The sequence below is a fragment of the Rhynchophorus ferrugineus genome, unplaced genomic scaffold, assembly GCF_030347505.1.
Source record: "Rhynchophorus ferrugineus isolate W39M unplaced genomic scaffold, kcgeb_rfMv2 rfM2, whole genome shotgun sequence".
In the NCBI taxonomy this organism is placed as follows: Eukaryota; Metazoa; Arthropoda; class Insecta; order Coleoptera; family Curculionidae; genus Rhynchophorus; species Rhynchophorus ferrugineus.
In genome coordinates this window covers 27,242,391-27,261,896 of record NW_027472581.1, presented here as the reverse complement: position 1 = coordinate 27,261,896, position 19,506 = coordinate 27,242,391, and the positions used below count along the sequence as shown (strand labels likewise).

The window sequence follows — 19,506 nt, the reverse complement described above, 5'->3', positions numbered from 1 at the left end:
ATACAGTCTATAACTCTAGTTAGAACTAGAATTTGAACAGAAGCCATGCTGTTCTGAATATACGGCTATCAAAGGGTAACTCAAGTTGCTACTCATGAATTATTACAATTTGAGAATTTTGAACTTAAAATTTCCTAATTTGCGGAAACATTTCGTAGTTTAGTCTCATCATCATCAATCCATGGCCGGCCCCCATGCAGAATGTCAAATTCTCAACGTTTTGTTGGTGTTGCAGGATTACCTCTTTGGTCGAACATTCTTCACTAAATTTCGCGGTAACTATTCTGACCTCGGATAATGTCAGTTTATTCATATTGCTTTCTACGATTTTGATATATGTTCTTTTTTGGAGCTGTCCTCATTTTGGAGCTGTCCGCATTTTGGACCTAAAGCAGTGAAGAAATTCTTCACTCTTCATTCAATACACCTGTCTAAACTATTGTAATCTTCGCTTTAATGATCACATTTAAAAAACCACCAGCTTAGAGAAGTGAGACTGTAACAGTGTCACAATACTTTTCAGAGCTACACAGAAGGATTGGTAAAAGAGGCAATCGATAGAGGCAACTTTTATTCACGATCGTTAATCAATTTTAATATTTTTTATTCTGGCCTACCGAAATTTAAGCAGAAACTCGCAATTCAATCTACCAACGGTCGCCAAAACCCTAAATTAAAAGGAGATAAAGATCTTATCCTCATACTATTGAGTGCTTATCTAGAAAAAACTAGGAAGCCTTTAAATCGAGTTCTGTAATCTGCATTCAATGCATTACGACTACAGAACCACTTAAATTTTGAATAATAAGGCTAGCTTTCAAAGGAAAATTAATAGTCACTGCCTGGACTGGCAGCAGCTCGTAAATAGCAGAGCCTTATATAGTTTCTATATCCAGAAGACAAACATATTTCATCATTGAGTTATGAAAGAAATTAATCTACATCCTACCAAATAGGATTCAATATATTTCACATATGAGCTGTTGATGGATTCAATATAATGGAGATAACTTAAGTTCTCAAAAATTACTCCTTCAAATCCTACCAAAATTGTGACGTTATTTATATGGAGGGCTCAAAATCTGCTGCAGGAGTATGAGCTGTAATATATTATAGACAATAATCTCTGTGGCTCAGAGTTCGCCCTGTTCCCATTATCCCTACAAATATAATATTCGCAATAAAAAAATCTAAAAATATATAATCTTACTTAATGCTAAAAACTGGTTTGTTGGCTCTCACTTGATTGATAATATGTTTTCCTCAAATCCGCAAGTAGTGCAAATTCATGAATTATATAGTTTCGTTATCTCTGCGCAAGACGACATCATATTCGTCTGGAACCCTAGCCACAAGGCCATTCTTGGAAACGAATATTCTGACAACATCACTAATGATACTATAACAGATGGTCAGCGAATTATATTTTGGCCGACTAAAAACCCTGCTATCTGCTTAGAAAATAGAGATTTACAAGCAAAATCAAGAAGACGGCTGATCACTGCCAGTTTACCTTTTCTTTTTTAATAGATCAAACTGAAAGACCTCTGTATCCGAATCTTGAAGACCCATGCCAACTTCCCATATTTAAAAAAATGCAGAAACTTAATAACTATCAGAAGAAGTCATGGTTTGCTTGATTCATTGAGATATTTTTGCGAAAAATATGCCCAAACTATTTGATGTTTTTAAAGAAATAGGCATTTGTTTTAGAATTTTGGTTTTAATTTATACATAGCTTCATTTTAAGATCATTTTCGCATACATATATGCACAATTGTATTTATTTGTCTAGTTTATTATTTTGTTTCCATATATTTTATGTGTCAGTCATTCATAATCACGTTATTAATATTAAGCATTTCTTATTAAGTAGTCTTCAATAATATCTTCACGTTAATATATATAGTGTGTCGCAGATTACCGCATAAATTAGTGACCCTACACACAAACTTCCATTATCTTAAAACATTGGGAAATTAAATTTATCGTCACTTATCTACCGGCAAGCAAAAAGGTAACTATGAAAGATCTTTTTTCAGATCCCGACAAAAATGTACTCCCGCATCGAGTCGCTTAATACACTTAAGACCCGATCGTATTTCAGATAGCTGTTAATGGCATCCTTATTATTGGCATTACCTTTTTTTTGTTAAAGTCCAAAACCCCCTTTACGAGATCTTTATCGTTAGACGTTCTTTTTGGTGGGAGGGTTAAGTAACAGAATTTAGCACCTACTTTTAGGTGAGTCCAATTTTTGGGGCGACAAAGGATTACCCGTATAATAAATAAGTACCTAGCGCATCGCACGAAATGTATCTCATCTAACACGATAATATGTATAATATGTATATAATTTTCCATATAAAAAAGGTATACATTTGTTGAAAATCTTAAAGCTCAGACCTCATGTATCAGACCTCAAGCAAGACCTCCATGTATTAAATAATTGTACTACATTTTGTACTAGCTACTATTATATTGTGATATACTACTAGTCACTGTCGACTAGCCTACAATTTGTATTTACAATAACTTAAACCTAGATATATATCTAGGAGGATCCATGGATCCTCAGTTTATTATCACCTGAGAGAGACAAATAATAATTTTATATTAACAGTGCTGTTTACATTACACTCATTACACCACACATTACAAGATCAAACAGTTTGATTATTTCGAACCTGCGTCATATTTTGATAATATCCAAGAGTTATAATATTTCGACATTAACATGAAAATGGAATCCCTCCTCATGTGTCTTTGCAATTCTCCTGCTTGGTGCATCTTATCTGGGTGCACTTATTATGCTTCTTAGGACTTTGTTCTAAAAAACTTTTGAGTCGTTTCTTTCTCTTTCCAACGTGTTTCTTACAGCGAAGTTTTAAAGGTCATTGCGAGATACTTAGCACTGTTAAATCGAATTAATTTATTATTTACTGTTATTGGTGTATTTTCGGGCTGTTTATAGGTTATCATATGCTAACATATGCACAAAATTACTTTAGCTAATTTTTATTTTCCAGGTTTGGATCACGTTATTGTCACTGGAATATTGTAATTTTCAGGTTGCTGTTGAAGACAATTACCTCTGCACCAAGATTCACAGTATCATGTGTAGAGTAGGTAGTTTTGGTCCCAAAACACTGCCTTGTGGTGCACCTACTTTAGCTTCTTTTATTGTAGGCTAGGCTTCCTTTTATTTCACTCTAAATATTTTAACTCTGATATTATGATGATATTACTGTGCAGTTTTACTAGTTCTGATAAAGTTTGATACGACGGCTTTTGCTATATCTACGAATATAGGGAATTTACTCTCTTATCTTCATAGTTTTTTTCAAAGATATCTATTGATCTAAGTACATAATTAATTGTTGAATATTTGTTTATAGAACCAAACGTTTTATTTTAACCACCGAATACCGCTGATAGAACTATGCCCCTTTCCTTATAAAGAATAAGAAGACAAGCGAAGAACAGAAAGTGATATTCAAATAAAACAAAACTTTATACCGAAATATCTAGCAATAGTGCTAGGTCGTATGCTTACATTCAAAGAACTCAAATAAAATGGAGAAAGAAAGTAACATCTTGAGTTAAGTTAACTCATAAACTTACTGGAAAATATGAAAAACAAACATGGGTAAATATAAAAAGCTCATATAAAGAAGCTAAACACAGAATGGTAAAGTGTATAGAAATATTAAATAATATCGCACAGTTAGATCAATGAAGAAAGGTGAAACTTGTTAATATAATTAAATGGACAAAGCGATGGAACTCTTCTGTACTATCAGAAATGTTAAAACAGGACCGGCACTAAGATATCAAAGAACTAACAACATATGAATATAGAAAGGGCGACAGTACAACGTTTGACTGTGGAGGCGATCTAAATAATATTATAACAAAATTTCAAAGAATATGGTTTAATCAGTGTGTAGAAGGAAATCAATAATTTTGATCAAGAATGTGACTGTACATTTACGGTAGAGTGAATGTATATATTGCCGCTGTTTACTTAATATTTTTCTGGTTATATTTTATTTTATTTAAATTTATTCATTACATAGTTACCAGTTATTGCTGACTAACCTACAATATGTCTTAAGTTTACTAGCTTAAATCTGGATGTATATCTTGGAGGACTCAGTATTAAACTTATAGTCTCTAGTCTAATAATGTTAATATATTAATACTACGGTTTTATCTATTAAATGAACCGCATTACTCTACACTACATAAGATTAAACTGTGTCTTTATATCGAGCCAGTGTCCTGTCCTGTTATTATTCAAGAGTTGTAGAGCCTCGATATTAACGTGAGAGTGAAGAGGAGTCTTGTTTCCTTGCGATTCTATTGATTTCCTGAATGACAGTTGGCATCTCAAGGTCTCGGTGTAAATAATTAGCGCTGTAGCATTTTTGCGAACTTACTATACTCTTTAAGACTTTGTTCTGGATAATATTTAATACAATAATGGACAATATTTACATTATTTTTCCCAGAACATCCCCATCATTCATTTCCATTCATAGGTTTTCATATTTGCTTATATTTACTTGCTTTAATTTATTATGTATTAATAATTGAGATTTTCTTAAAATTAACCAACTCATTGTCCTATATTTAGCTTCCAGTTCTTTTATTTTTAACGTGTGTCTTCGAACGAAGATTTGTATTAAGATTCATTACGAGACACTTAGCGTTATTACTGTATGGAATAATAGTGTTATTTATTGTTACTGCCGATGATGTGCATTTTCACTACAGGACATGTACATATTTACTTTGCTTAATTTTTGTGCTCGTGGTTTGGATCCAATTATTTATATTGACAATAGTCTGCTGTATTTTTCGGGTTGCTAGTTCGCTATTGTCTCCAGCAGCTATATTAGCAGTATCATCATCAAACGTATTTACTATGATATTTTTAATAAGATTTTAAAAATAATTCATATTTAAATGAATTGAATTTAAATCATCTTTGATGATGCTACTCATTCAATAAAATAAATTTATAATTAAATCGCGGTAACTTTGACAATTTAATTCCAAACACACTGTTTACTCTTTATATTATTCAGCCAAAATTAATTATAACAGCGTTCTTTAATAAATTACCACTCTATGCAGTTTGATCTTTTCCATGCAAGTCATCCTGTTTTCGTTAAGCAGGAGCTTTTTCTTGTTTTGTTCCCTCTTAATTGTATCCCCAAGTCTCCAGAACTTTACCACAGAGTCTATTTATCACTCGGATCTCTTGCAGGATTGAACGTAATTATTTTAGTTGCCGTGGAAATTAGTCCGATATATTATAGATTAACATTGTATAATAAATAAATAAAATTAACGTTCAATAATTATAAGAGATGCGGTTTTATGTTGAAAACATTTTAATTGCATTTGATCACTGAAACAAAATTTAACACCTTGGCCTTTTAAATGAGTCTCAGCGTTTTCCTATCGAAATTACATTTTAATTTCATCATTTAGAAGGGATTTATTTGCTAATTTACACATCTAAGTTGTTTAGCCTATATATATATATATATATATATATATATATATATATATATATATATATATATATATATATATATATATATATATTAATTTTAAAGAATTTGAAACAGATAGTGTTACTGTATACTTAATCCCATTCCGTTCATTTGTAACCAAATTTATGTAGAAAACTCGCAGACAAGCTTCACTATTCAATATACGTCATTTCGTTTGTCAAATGAACATTTTTTGCGCGTTGGAAATACGTTTGAATTTGTACAGAATATTTTACTTTTTATTTTAATTTACAGAAATAGGCAGCTGAAGCTCACAGAAGGCTGTGTGAAGTTTAAAGCAACCATGCTCCACTAATTTCAAGATGTGAATGGTGATCTCGACGTTTTAAAGGTGGTGATTTTGATACCGAAGACAAAGAGCGTTCAAGAGAGGCAACAATTTTAAGACAATGCCTTCCAGGCATTATTTGATGATGATCTATGTAATACACATGAATAATATGCTTAATTGTTAGGAGTAACATAAGAAGAGTAAACCAAAGCATGGATATTTTGTGCCATATAAATTGAAGCCAACAGACATTGAACGGTGTTGATGCATTTGAATCAACCACTGTCTGAAAAATGGTGGGAATACGACTAAAGGCACAATAATGCCATTCTTTAGTATGATGACGCTCGAACATGTTGCGAAACCGGTGAAAACATACTTGGTAAAATCAAAAAATGGGAATTTCTACATCAGCCGCCGTATTCTCCAGACTATGCTTCTTTTGACTACTTGTTGTTCTTCTTGGTCGTGACCTTTCTGAGCAGCGCTTCACTTCTAATGAAGATATTAATAATTGGGCTGATTCGTGGAAAGCCTCAAAAGATACGTCGTCCCTTCGAAATGAAATCCTTAAATGGTCTGAAAGATTGGAAAAAGTAGCGGCTATCGATCGGCAATACTTTGAACAAAATGCATCGTACCAATCGTTCACAATTAAGCTTCAAATAAAAAAAAAACTTTAAAACTAATTTATCGGCCTAATAAAATTTAATGTGACTCACTCATTTTTAATAATCATCTATAGGCAATACTTGTCACAATTGATAAATACTGATGAAAATAGAGGAAATTTAATTTGTTTCCATTCTATATATTTTTGATTTTTGATTAATGTATATAGTATACTTATAACATGATAAATTTGCTTGATAGACTTGCATCAAATTTAGTTAAATTTAATGTATCTAAAACTCCAATAACTTAAGAGCTCTATTCCACAATTAATATTAATTGTTGTTGTTTAATTAACGTAATAAATCGTTCAATAACAAGCAAGCTTAGTGAGCTTAGCTATTAAAAGCCCCACCATAGCTCTGTTTACAATTTTCCATCAGAATGATTTAACGAAACGATTTGAAAAGTCGATTTCGATTGGTGACTTAATAAACATTACACACAAGTAATTTGTAACCATCCAATTGAAAGGCCGGCTGCGAAATTACTGTCCATAAACCGAGTTATACCATAATGGAGAAAATTACGCAAACTACCCATTTAATAGAAACGATCCGGGCGCCGATCGCAGAATGAAAATTGAATGTGTGAGCGGTAGAGCGGGGTCAAAACTTAAGCCCATATACGACTGATATTGTAGCAAATTTGCATAATCGAAAACACTGGATACAATCTATGAGTGTATCTCGTTCTCTTTGCTGATAATTATGTTGTATTTTCCTCTGAGTTTGCAAATTGCAAATGGTTTTCAACGTTGCCAAATATACCGCATTTGTATAAAATCAACTTAGTTGTGATGCGAACATCGTTTATCCAAATCTTATCAAAATAACGCGAAATATTTTGTTTAATTTTTAGAAATATTTAGCTCTGGCTTATTATTAAATGGATTAAAATCTTGCACCTGGGTTGTACTCAGAAAGGGAGTGAAAGTACTGCTGCCAACTAGTGTTGACGTCGATAATACGCTTTTCCTTTTTTTTATAAAAATAGTAGAGTATCGGCCTATAAATTAATTTTAAATAATTAACCACAGATGGTTTTACTATATATTAAATTGCATCGGGTACATTTGTAACCATCTTCATGTTGAAGCCTCACCACTTCCCAATATATTTCATTTCCACCAAATGTAAAGGAAAACTTTATTCAATTTATTGAAATTGTCCATATTTCGTCGGAGTAGATCGTATTTACTTGAAGTTTTGCTTTTTATCGAATGCTGTGTGAAGCTTATGGCAACCATGTTCCATCGATCTCAACATTTGAATATCGATTTCGAAGTTTTAAATCTGGTGATTTTCACATCGAAGATAAAGAGTGTCCCAGAGAACCAAAAAAAGTAATATTAAGGTTTTGAAGGCAGGAATCGACTAATCGACCAAAATTGATACGTTTGAGCCGCAAAGTGTGCGAACATTTGGCGGAATACGAACAAAGACGTAGAAATGTCATTTTTCAACAGGACAATGTTTATCACGATGGCTACGATGGAAGCATTAAAATATGAATTATTCTCTAGATTTGATCCTTCTTATTACTACTTGGATTGGTTTGTGGATAGCCATAAAAAAAAATTTATGTTTAATTAAAAAATTGCTGTAATTTGCTTGAAATATGGAAAAAAATTAAAATACATTGTATATATTCTTCACAATAAAGCTTTAAATGATAAAAAAATCCTTTAAAATTAACTTATAGGAGTAAGAAATATTGATGATCTAGCGATTATATTTTCAAATATTGCTTATTTTCTTTCATATATTTCATAACAAAATATATTGGTATAATATGCTAATGCACGACTTTGCAACACATCTTAATATTGTTTGTTGGATTATGAAATTTACGAAGATAGAATGTGCTATACATACATGAGATTACATAAAAGGCAACCATCCAAATCTGTCAATTCGGATCCTTACCCTCTCCTACTTTAGCGGTACTTTAGAACAAGTAGGCAGTGTTGCCAACTCTAAGAGTTTTGTTCAATATTCTTGAAATATGACAGCCTGCTAATACAAAAACGCAAACAGTGAAATATATTATAAAAAGTCAGGATGCTGCAGTTTAATAATTACACAAGTTCGGGAAAAAGGATTCTTCGAGAAGTGAATCCTTTTTGTCATAGGACAACATGTTTCTTAAGAATTTTAGTAAATATTTTAAACCAGTTATTACGTTAAAATAAAGGGAAACAGACTTGAGAAATATAATTTAATTTACGATTATCGATACATATTTTTTATCACGTTCCCTCGTACACATTAAAACATCTTCTTTTTCTTATTGAGTAGTGAAAATATTCTTTGTACATTTTTACTTTTGGGAAGAACGACGAAGGTCTCTCTAAAGTGTTGAACAGTAGTCTGATATTATAGCGACGATCCATTTTCATTGGTAAATTTTCTCAATCTCCTTAATATCTTGGTGAAATAATTCACCTTACTCTTCACCTGCACCTCCCAAATATTCGAGGTCCTACTCGTAGGTAGAATGAGTGAATAGCATTTTTTGACTAACTAGGGAATTTGTAGCTTAAAATGCTTTTAGCATTTGTTTAACGATTTCTTTTTAATTAGGGTCTTATGATTCCTTTTTTATTTCCTTTATTGACTAAAATTTAAGGAGGCCATATCCTTAAAAGCACTCTTCCTCTTGAGGGTCGATGGTCGTGATGAACTGCGGATCAGTCATAATATATTCTTGAGCTCAGAGGCTTGATCATTTTGAAAACATGTATCTTTAACAATATATATCTTGGGGAAGTAATTTTATAAATTGACTCATTAGCCTCAAATTTATGTACAGCGGTGTTAAAAGAAGTTTATGTAGAGGTATCAAAGTGTCATGGCTTGTTTTCATAATATTATCGATTTCAGCATACCAAAACACATCCAAATCAGCGAATACTCAAACAACTTTTTTTTAAAGATCTGTGTTACTAAACAATTTTAAAACACTATCTTGGAAGTTATTTTAAAGATTTCAATGTATCAGGTTTCCAAACTGCACGCAAATAAAATCTCATAAAGCTCGACAACACACAGCATATACATATATACGCATAACTAAAAAGTTAGTTGTTTATGTATGGTTTCAACAAACTTTGTATAAACAAACACGACATCGGTCTTCATTAAAATTTAAATATTCAGTTCACGAAGGAGCAGTCGACTACGACCATCTGTTCTCTTATCAGGGGGTATGTCTCCACCAGCGAACTTTCAGATGCGTTTTATCTATGCAGGCAACTTGCGGTTATAACATTATATTTCTCTACGCGCTTCTATGTTCCTGCAGTAAATTCATTTTGGAATAGTTGAACATTAACAGAGTAAGCCACTTAACGGGCATTTGCAACTATATTATTTCCTGACGCTAATAGCGTTACTTATTTATATCAGCGTTTGTGCATTTCAGTTCTTCTTCGCTCTTAATTAAACTTCATTAGATATTTTATGATCACTTTAAATTACCCTTTTTATCATAATATTTTTGTGATAAATTATCTAACAAAAGCTGGATCTCTTTTTAACAATATTTTATCAATATAGAATCATTAGTGATATGTTCTATAACAATACTTCATTTAGTTTATCTCAATTATGCTAGCTATAGGATAAACACATAAGTTGGTATATAGGTAGAGAGAATCAATATGTTAGCGTCAAATACATCCATTTAGAGGTTAATTGAAAAGTCCCCGGCCTACTATTGCAAAACACATTTTTTTAACAAAATTTGTTTTTTTTCTATTCAACATAATGCCCTCCAAGGGTGATGCACTAATTATAGCGACCCTCCAACTTTTCTATAGCATTTTTGTTGTACGATTTCTCTTTTGCTTCAAAATAGGCCTCAGTTTCGGCGATCATCTCTTCATTCGATGAAAATTTCTTCCCAGCGAACACTCTTTTGAGATCTGAGAACAGGAAATAGTCGCTGTGGCCCAGATCTGGAGAGTACGATGGATGAGGAAGCAATTCGAAGTCTTGGAATCATGGATTTTTGAAATCGTTTTCACTAACTTGTGACACGGTGTATTATCGTGGTGAAGCAACACTTTTTCAACAGTTTTTCGGCGATTTTGTCCTTCAAATGGTCCAATGACGCTATGTAAGAGTCGCTGTTGATGGTCCTTCCCTTCTCAAGGTAGTTAATGAAAATTATTTTACGCGCATCCCGAAATACAGACGTCATAACCTTGCAAGCCGACTGTTGCTTTTTCCCACGGTTTGGAGCAGGTTCATCGTGTGCAGTCCACTCGGATGACTGTCGATTGGACTTCGGTGTGAAATGATGGAGCCATATTTCATCCATTGTCTCATATCGACGCAAAAACTCGGGTTTATTAGGCTTGATCATAGTCAAACACTGTTCAGAATAATCAACTAGTCGTTGTTCTTGGTCAAAAGTGAACTCGCGCGGCACCCAATTTTCACAGAGCTTTCTCATACCCAAATATTCGTGAATGATATGATGTACACGTTCAGTTGATATCTTAAGAGTGTCTGCTATTTTACGGTTATTATTATTCAATTTCAATTTGCGGTCAGCCAAAATCATTTTGTGGATTTTTTAATGTTTTCGTCGGTAACAACCTTTTTTGGGCGTCCTCTGCGTTCACCGTCTTCGGTGCCCATTTCACTACATTTAAACTTAGCACACCAATCCTTGATGGTTGATTTTCCTGTGGCAGAGTCCGGAAACTCTGCATCAAGCAAAGTTTTTGCTTCACTTGTATTTTTTCCTTTCAAAAAGCAATATTTTATTTAGACGCGGAATTCTTTTTATCGATTTTTTTTTCTCAATAACAAAAGTTGCTTCACTCAAAATGCTATTGTTATTTACAAACTAATGATCCGATAGTTGTCATATTTATACACACATGTCTTGAGGGTTAGGGCTAGCTATAATACATATGAATTTAATTCTAGTAGAGCCATCTGTGTGTCAAACCGGGGATTTTCGGATCACTTATAGTTTTAGACAACATGTGTCCTTTTCATCACCTAACAATTCATTTGGAAGAAATTCATTTTCGTGTTCTATTATTTTCAGAATCTCAATTTGGAAAAAATTTTTGAAATCTTAATGGTTTGGTGGGTATCCAATCAGCGTTTAAAACCCTGTGCCAACCAAACCGTACTTCATCGATCTGAACAGGTGCTAGTCAGAAAACGCTATGTCTTGGAGCACGCTCTGTATTATATACAAAATACGGAACTTCATGGTCGAGCTGAAACACTTCGTACATCTGACCGATCCTCTGCCAGATCCAACTCTAATACGATAAATTATTCGTCATTTATGTTGTTCGCAAATCGACGAAGTCACAAGAAAAATCCTTACTTCCTGTATTTTAGACGATGTTAAGGCGGAAAATGTATGGGTTTGAGCAGTGTTGTTTAAGATTTTGTATTACTTGTGGTTAATCTTGTATTGTTGAGACTATAGAAAAGTTGGGGTAGTTATGATTTAACAATCAAGAAAAGTATTATCATATGAAGCAACGTCTTCCGTTATTTGTAGAGACATAAAACCAATGTGTCCGTTTTATCGGATGTATATTCAGCAGCGAAGCAAACACGACATATGCGAACATTTAATCCAAATATAGATCCGAAATGTTCCAGAATAAGAAGAATCGTATATCTTCTTTTACAAGCTATTTAGATATCCGCAATCAGGTTTTTGGATTTATAATATAAACATTAAGCAATCAATTTTCAATATCAAGTAATTCTGTGTTTGATGAGCTCAGAAGAGCTAAGTAAATTTGTCCTTGCTTAAGAGCTGGTAGTAATTGATATGATTCTGGACACAATATATCATTATTTTAGAGATAATTGCAATATATATTAAAACCTTTCTGTGCCTTTTATTGGTATTAACTTTTAATAAATTTCAGTTAATTCATTAGCAAATGCCCTTCATTAGCAGTAATCAGATATTGCAGTTAATACATACACTAATTTTTGCATCAAGAGCAAAAATCTAGTAAAGAATATTGCTAATTCTAAAATAGTTTTTAGAATTTTGATTCCTCATTTCTTGGTGAGTTGTTAGTCCCTATGTGAGATACAAGATACATTAAATATGTTCTATCTACAATGGTGCGATTCCAGAATATTACATAAAATAATAACCTAGAATAAATCAATTTACTGACAACAAAATGATAAATAGTACTTTAAAGATTTAATAGTGAAATAAATTAGTAAAGGATGACACAAACGATGGTAAAGATATTATTCTTTTATAGAATAAGCATGTTGTATTTTTTTTTTCTAATATATATTTTCTAAAAGTTTCTAAATATACATTTTATGTAAAAAATGTGAAATAATATAAAAATTATAAGAATACCTAAATGAAGCGTGAGAATATGTGGATAAAGTGAAACTAAATGCACAGTTTGCATAGAGGAACCACGTAATAAAATAAATAGAATAAATTATGAATTTTTTTAATAACAGTAATTTTTTGGTGAATGTTTTCAACCGGTGATAAAAATTAAGGTGTTATTAATTAAGATTAATGTAATCAAATATGTCACTATATGACAATTTATTCTTTGAACCTTTTATGAAGTATTTTAATTATATAACTTATAGATCTGAAGTTTTAAGTGAATATTTGATTTAATTATTATAACGTACATTATTTTATTATAATTTCTAAATTGTAAAAATATATTACTAATTGTATTTGATGCTATTGTACAATGTAAATATGTATCACTATATGTATTAATTGAATACTTCATATTTATATTTATAATACAAACATGTATAGAAAATTTTAAATAACTTATATTTAATGATCTTAAGTCATTTGTAATAATTTTTTTATACGTCTAAAAGTCTCCTTTTACCAGCTATGGGTTTATCTGAACTGGGCCTAAAGTTTAACGTGGGCTCCGAACCACGTTTCTCAGCATTAAGCCTACCGACTGGCGAGTGACCAACTTTAGAAATCATCCCAGAAGACATCCGGTCTTGCCTTACCCAGTCTGGTTACTGGTGTGACTGGGATCATTTTCCTTGTCGGATTTTACAGTCCTGTATAGAACACTCACAAATTTTAAACAACCACAAACATAAATTTACGACCATGCCCCAGCCGGATTCGAACCCGCGGCTATCGCAACAGTAGGAGGACCGTCCCATCGCCTTTACCACTGCGCCACCATGCCGCCTTGTAATAATTTTGTTTTAATGTTCGGTAATGTAGTAATTGTAACTTATCAATACTTTTTTGATTATTAAAACTTATTGGAAATTAGAGTTAATTGATTGCCGTTTAGAAATGTTTACGGAATGTTAGTTCTTGAGATAGTTTTCATATATTTTATTATATTTCAATACACAGAACATTAACAAATCAAATCATTAATTTACTTTACTCTATTATGAGAGAAACATGAGTAACTTAATAAATACTAGTCGAATTTCGTCCAGAGGGCGAAAACTAGTGTAGTTAGAAATGCCATTTAATATAGCGAAATTCATGTTTTATAACTAATGTTTTTATGTTAGCTTCAATAACAATTGTAGATATATAATATTTAAAGATGACAAATATTGCCAAAATAATCCAATGGGCGATAAATACAAATTTGTTTTAGCGGAGTGGAAGCAAACTAACCCCACGGTACCATCTAAATATATGATTATGTTCGCATTTTTTTCAGAGCCCTCATTGAAATTCACCGACTACGACATATTTACATCTATTACGCAAGAAACAGAGCCGTTCGTATTCATGGTGACCTATTTCTGCCCGATCTGGTGCAGGATTGTGAGGCGAATCTGGTTTGAGGACGATAAAAATCGTATGTGATATAACGCAGTTCCGTAGTTAGCACTAATGAAAAACTAGGGCCGGAATAATAAACGTAATGGGGCAGTAAACACGTAACCGAAGGGTTTTTCTTATTATTTGCCCTGGATATTTCACCGCGTGGTATCTGAGGATATATAGGAAGTGGCCATAGCATTAAGCGGTTCATTGAAACAGTTGTGGGTATCGTTATGTCCATTTTTGTGAAATATACTATTACCTTAGCTACAGAGGCTGACGTATCTTTACGAGAGTTACCGTTTATATCGACTGAAAAAATTGTTTTTTTTTTCTTAAAAAATCACTCAGATTTTTATTAGATCCATTACATCCTCAATTTTTTCCATGTCATCAATGAATGTTGCATATAATATCTCTGCTTTATACTCATTAATTTATTCATTTATTTATGCAGCAAACAATTATTGATTTACAGTTGAATAAATTAACAAAACAAAAACTGAAATAAAACTAAGCTAACTTATAATATGATTCACTAATTCAAACTAGGTTTGCAGGAATGTTCGACGGGTCGGTCGTCGGAATGTGTGGCTGTAAATGCGATTGTTTCTCCGAATACTCACTACTATTTGTGGAAGAAAAAATGAGACACTGGTTGAATAAAAACTTGTTTATTGCGATAAAAAATGATACATGTGGTCGACGGGAGAGTGGACAGAATATTAGGTTTAGGTAAAATAAGTACGGTAACGATGTGGAAGTGGTACTGTTACAAGAGAGTAGAAAAAAGAAAAGAGAGCGAGACGTCGTCGTGACGATCTTTTATAGCTGGGATCCGCATGGTACCAATCCACCAGCGTTGCCAACCTTATACTTTGATGTAGGTGAATGCGTGGTGGCGTAAAGGATTATAGCGGTCTCCACATTCTATAATATACTCCGTGTTTCCTAGTATTTTTTTGCTTTTGTATAGGGGTGATAGTGGCATCAGCGTCCAGTACATTGGATACGAGGAACTGGTAATAAAATCCTGTTTATTTGATGGATTGGACCATTCCAATATTTGCATACCGTAAATTAAAATAAAATAGGCTTTGTAGGGAACTAATAAATCAGTGTATTTTTATAATTTATTTTAGATGGCTGCATGAAAATTACAATTTTCCGTTCAATGAAATCTAGTAAGATATGAAGAAGATACAATTATTGCAGTGAAATCAGCATGTAAAATCTTCAAATTGGAAAATATGGTTTAAAATAATAATTTTATCTGAGGGAGCTGTGTATGCAATATGCGATATAGGTACGTTTTAGATCATCACCTCTAATCTTTTGAAATAGGAATAAGTTAAAAGCATATCAACACTATGTTTATAGTATTTCCAAAGAAGTTATGTGAGTTTCTACTAAATCATAAGTTTCGGCGATTTATTCTTTTTTTTCATATTTTAACGTCTCCTTTTTGCCAATGAGGCTTTGCCTAGACTGGAACAACTGTTTCAGTGACCAACTTAGTTCGAGTGACCAACTTAGAATTCATCCCAGAAGACATCAGGTCTTACCCAGCCTGGTTACTGGCGTTACTGAGATTATTTTCCTTGTCCGGTCAGTCCTGCTTAGGACAATCACAAATGTTAAACAATCACAAACATAAATTTGCGATCTTTCTCCAGCAGGAGTCGAACCCGCAATTATCACAACAGTAGATTGACCGTCCTGTCAGCTTTACACTGTGCCAACCAAGCCGGTGAGAGCTATTATGTTTCGTCAAATCTTATATTGACTGTTTTACTAAGCCAGCTGACTGAAAATTTTTAATCTATGATATTAAAAATGCTTTAGTGTATTTTTGTGACCAGTGGTTGGTTTGCTTATACCAAATATGTAAATTATGAAAATTTTTCCCAATTTATCCACTCTTAATAATTATAGATTGACCAAAGGAACACAGTTACCTTTTATGGTGCTCGAAAAAAAAAACGTTCCTAGGAAAGGAAGAGCCCAGATTATTTTCCAATATTACATATAAAACTTGGTTATATAAAAATAAATATTTTACAGGCAAGGCAAATCTTTATGTACCTCCTCATATATATATAGTTCCACTTGTTGCTTTCTATTCTAGACCTTCAGAAATATATCAAAACAAGTACATAAGACCGAACGTATAATAGTTGTGTCGGTAATTACATTCCGGTTTTTGTAAAGAATTTAACTAACCCTAAGAAATGTTACGTATATCTATTTTATTCTTCTGATATTAACTCCAAAACTACAAAAGTTGCGCTTCAACAGAATAATAACTTTTAAATTTATAATTTTCTGAAAATATGGAGTTTTCTGTCTAAAAATGCCTGCAAGAAGGCAGTTCTGACAACAAGAAATAGTCAATTTGAAGGTTAAATTTCTGGAAAAATTCCACATTATGCTGCAAAACATGGTAAAGTAATTTTGCAGTCTCACACGGCAGAACCAGTCAAAGAATCATTGAAATCAATTAGATAATTTGTTCCATCCGACTACCACCTTTTCGCATCGATAGGATATGCGCTTGTAGAGCTGCATTTCGCTGGTTTTTAAAAGGATAAACTTTTCTTTTGGAGTAGAATCTAGAGGTTACCCGAGAATGATGGGAAAAGTCTACAGAACGAAATAACCTATACTTTATAAAAATATATTTTTAATGTCTATTGTAAATAAAGAATGGTTTTATAGAAAACTGTAAAATATTTACTGACACACCTGGAATAGCGTCAATACATGTGTAATAATTGTTGAAATGGTTAATTGCTTGTTTAACACCGAACCACAAGGGTGGCCAACATAAATACCACAGTGACAAAAAATAGATGCAAAAATCATGGTATTGCTCCTTTCCATTACTTGTTCCTCACATGTTACTGTTATTTTTATACTTAATAAAAAAATCAACTTATTTATCTCGCTTGAACCTCCAGCTATTTTAGTTAAAATCAATTCCGATTCTTAATACCAACATTTTGCCTACTCGCATGATATATTGTATTGCTAATTCTTAACCAAACATTTAACTTATTTGACTGTCTTGAACTTCCATCTATTTGAGTTAAAATTGAATGGATGGTTGCTTCAAATGCCTTAGTATCTTCTAGTATATAGCGGGGGCGAACAGACAATTATCTATTCGTTGTAAAAAAACTTTTGAAAAGGATCTTCCAAACTATCACATACCTATCTGAAAAGTTAGAGTTTAGTAATAATGATATAAAAACTATAGCCCCAGAGTCGTCATCGTGTTGGTTTATTATTAACAAGTGCATTATTTCAATATTGACTAATTTCATAGAGTCACATAGAGCTGCATTGATAGTTGTGTGTGTGTCAAACTTCCTGTATTGATTAAGAGGTATTGCATCTTAAAAAAGTTGTTATTCGGTATGAATTCTAAAATAATAGCATAAAACTGATAAAAGATTGACTGCACATGAACGTCGCTGCACAGATAAGACAATTTCAGTTTCATTAGCGCTACTAAACTTGTGTTCTTCAATTAGTACGCTAGGAGATGTCGCCTCTCCACTGCTTTTCAACATTTAACATGGAAACATACATAACATTTAAAGCTATAATTAATAAAGAAAAGGCAACAATGAAGAAGGAAAGTCGTGACAACTTACGGATCATCTGTTATTGCAAAATCTTAACGGGGCCATTTGGAGCAAATGCAGCAGTTCAAGTACTTGAGATCTCTGTCGAAGTAACAAGACGACTAGGCCAAGTTGCAGTAGCTTTTGGTTTGATGGTGAAGCTGACAAGCATGGAAGAGAAGAAGCATAACAATCTAGACTAATATGCATTTCTTTCGAATGCTCATCTTGTCAGGTCTTTTGTATGATCTTATGTCTTCGATATAAGTTAGCTTGAATTTTTTCAAATGCGATGCTTAAGCAAAATTATGCATGTTACTCTCCGATATCGGGTTAGAAATGAAATCGTCATTTTAGGATGCGATAATCAGAGCACAGTTCAGGACAATATACGGAGAGGCAGATTGACTGATTGAATTCATCACAGAATCCTGAGGCAGAATCGACTGTTTTCTTGGAAAAAGCAGCAAGCAGCTCCAAAAAAGACATGGATTAAAATTATTGAAAATAATCTGAAAAATAAGAGATTGACATTTCCGATGCCAGAACAGCAACGGCCGATTGCCAATTGTGACGGAATATATTAAAGTATGTCGGAAGTTATGTGAAATCAACACTAGTTTGTTAGTCTTCCCGAGCACCTGCTATGTATTGATAATGATGACGATTCATATTTAATATAAACTTAATTTAAAAATTAGATATATAAAAACGTGTATCCACAAATTTATTAATCCTGTTAAATCAATTTGTCCGCAATAAAATCGTAATAAAACGTAAAACCAAACGCTCCTATAGCAATTTCCCGATAGAACAAACCGAGAGCGTTCAAGGGACGGCAAAAAAATATTAAAAAAGTGGACAAACACACCGACCAGAATGCTATCGATGTTAAAAGGCAAGAGGAATCGTTGCCGGTCCCGATCCGAAAACAATGCGAACACCAAAACTTACTTTGTCGATGGTTTCGTTAAGGCGGCGATGTGGCGTCGACTCCCCGCGGGGACCTGGGACGGGGGAGGGCGCCGCCGACCCCACCGCCGCCGCCGCGGAACTTTCAACGGGTATTTGGTGGCGGCCGAGCGACGGCGTGGAGGCGGCGACGGCGGTGGCCGTAATACGATTTGGAAGCGTGGAGAAAGTTAATTGTTCAGTTGTGTTTGACGGCGTGGTTCGATTGCGGATGACTTCGGATGGCGAGGGTCTGACGTAGAGGACTTTGCCGAAGGCGGTCGGGGCCTGTCGATGATTGCCAGCGGAATCTGGAATGAAATCGGGCGTATTGTTTGTTAGGAAATGGCAATTATTTATCACTAAGACTAACTTTCTATTTAAACATAAAATTTATAGCATGCAATCTAAATAGTCTATCCAAAATATCAGTGAAATCATGTCATCAATATGTATATTGTATCGCCTACTGCAATTTGTAAATTCAATTTAATACCAGATAATATTTTGCTTCTCATTATATTCTAGTTAAAACAGGCAAAATTCTGTCTCCGAATCAGCCTATAAATATTGTTGGGTTGGCAAA

At 33.1% G+C, this 19,506-nt stretch overlaps 1 protein-coding gene across 1 annotated transcript in view; it reads right to left on the bottom strand.

The window, feature by feature from the left end:
• LOC143191719 (metabotropic glutamate receptor 2) overlaps positions 1-19,226 on the bottom strand; it is a 609,670-nt gene extending 590,444 nt beyond the window's left edge. The window contains exon 1 of the mRNA XM_076397081.1: positions 18,924-19,226. The gene's annotated coding sequence lies outside the window, so the exon portion shown is untranslated. The remainder of the gene's footprint in view (positions 1-18,923) is intronic.
• Between the last annotated feature and the right edge of the window lie 280 nt (positions 19,227-19,506).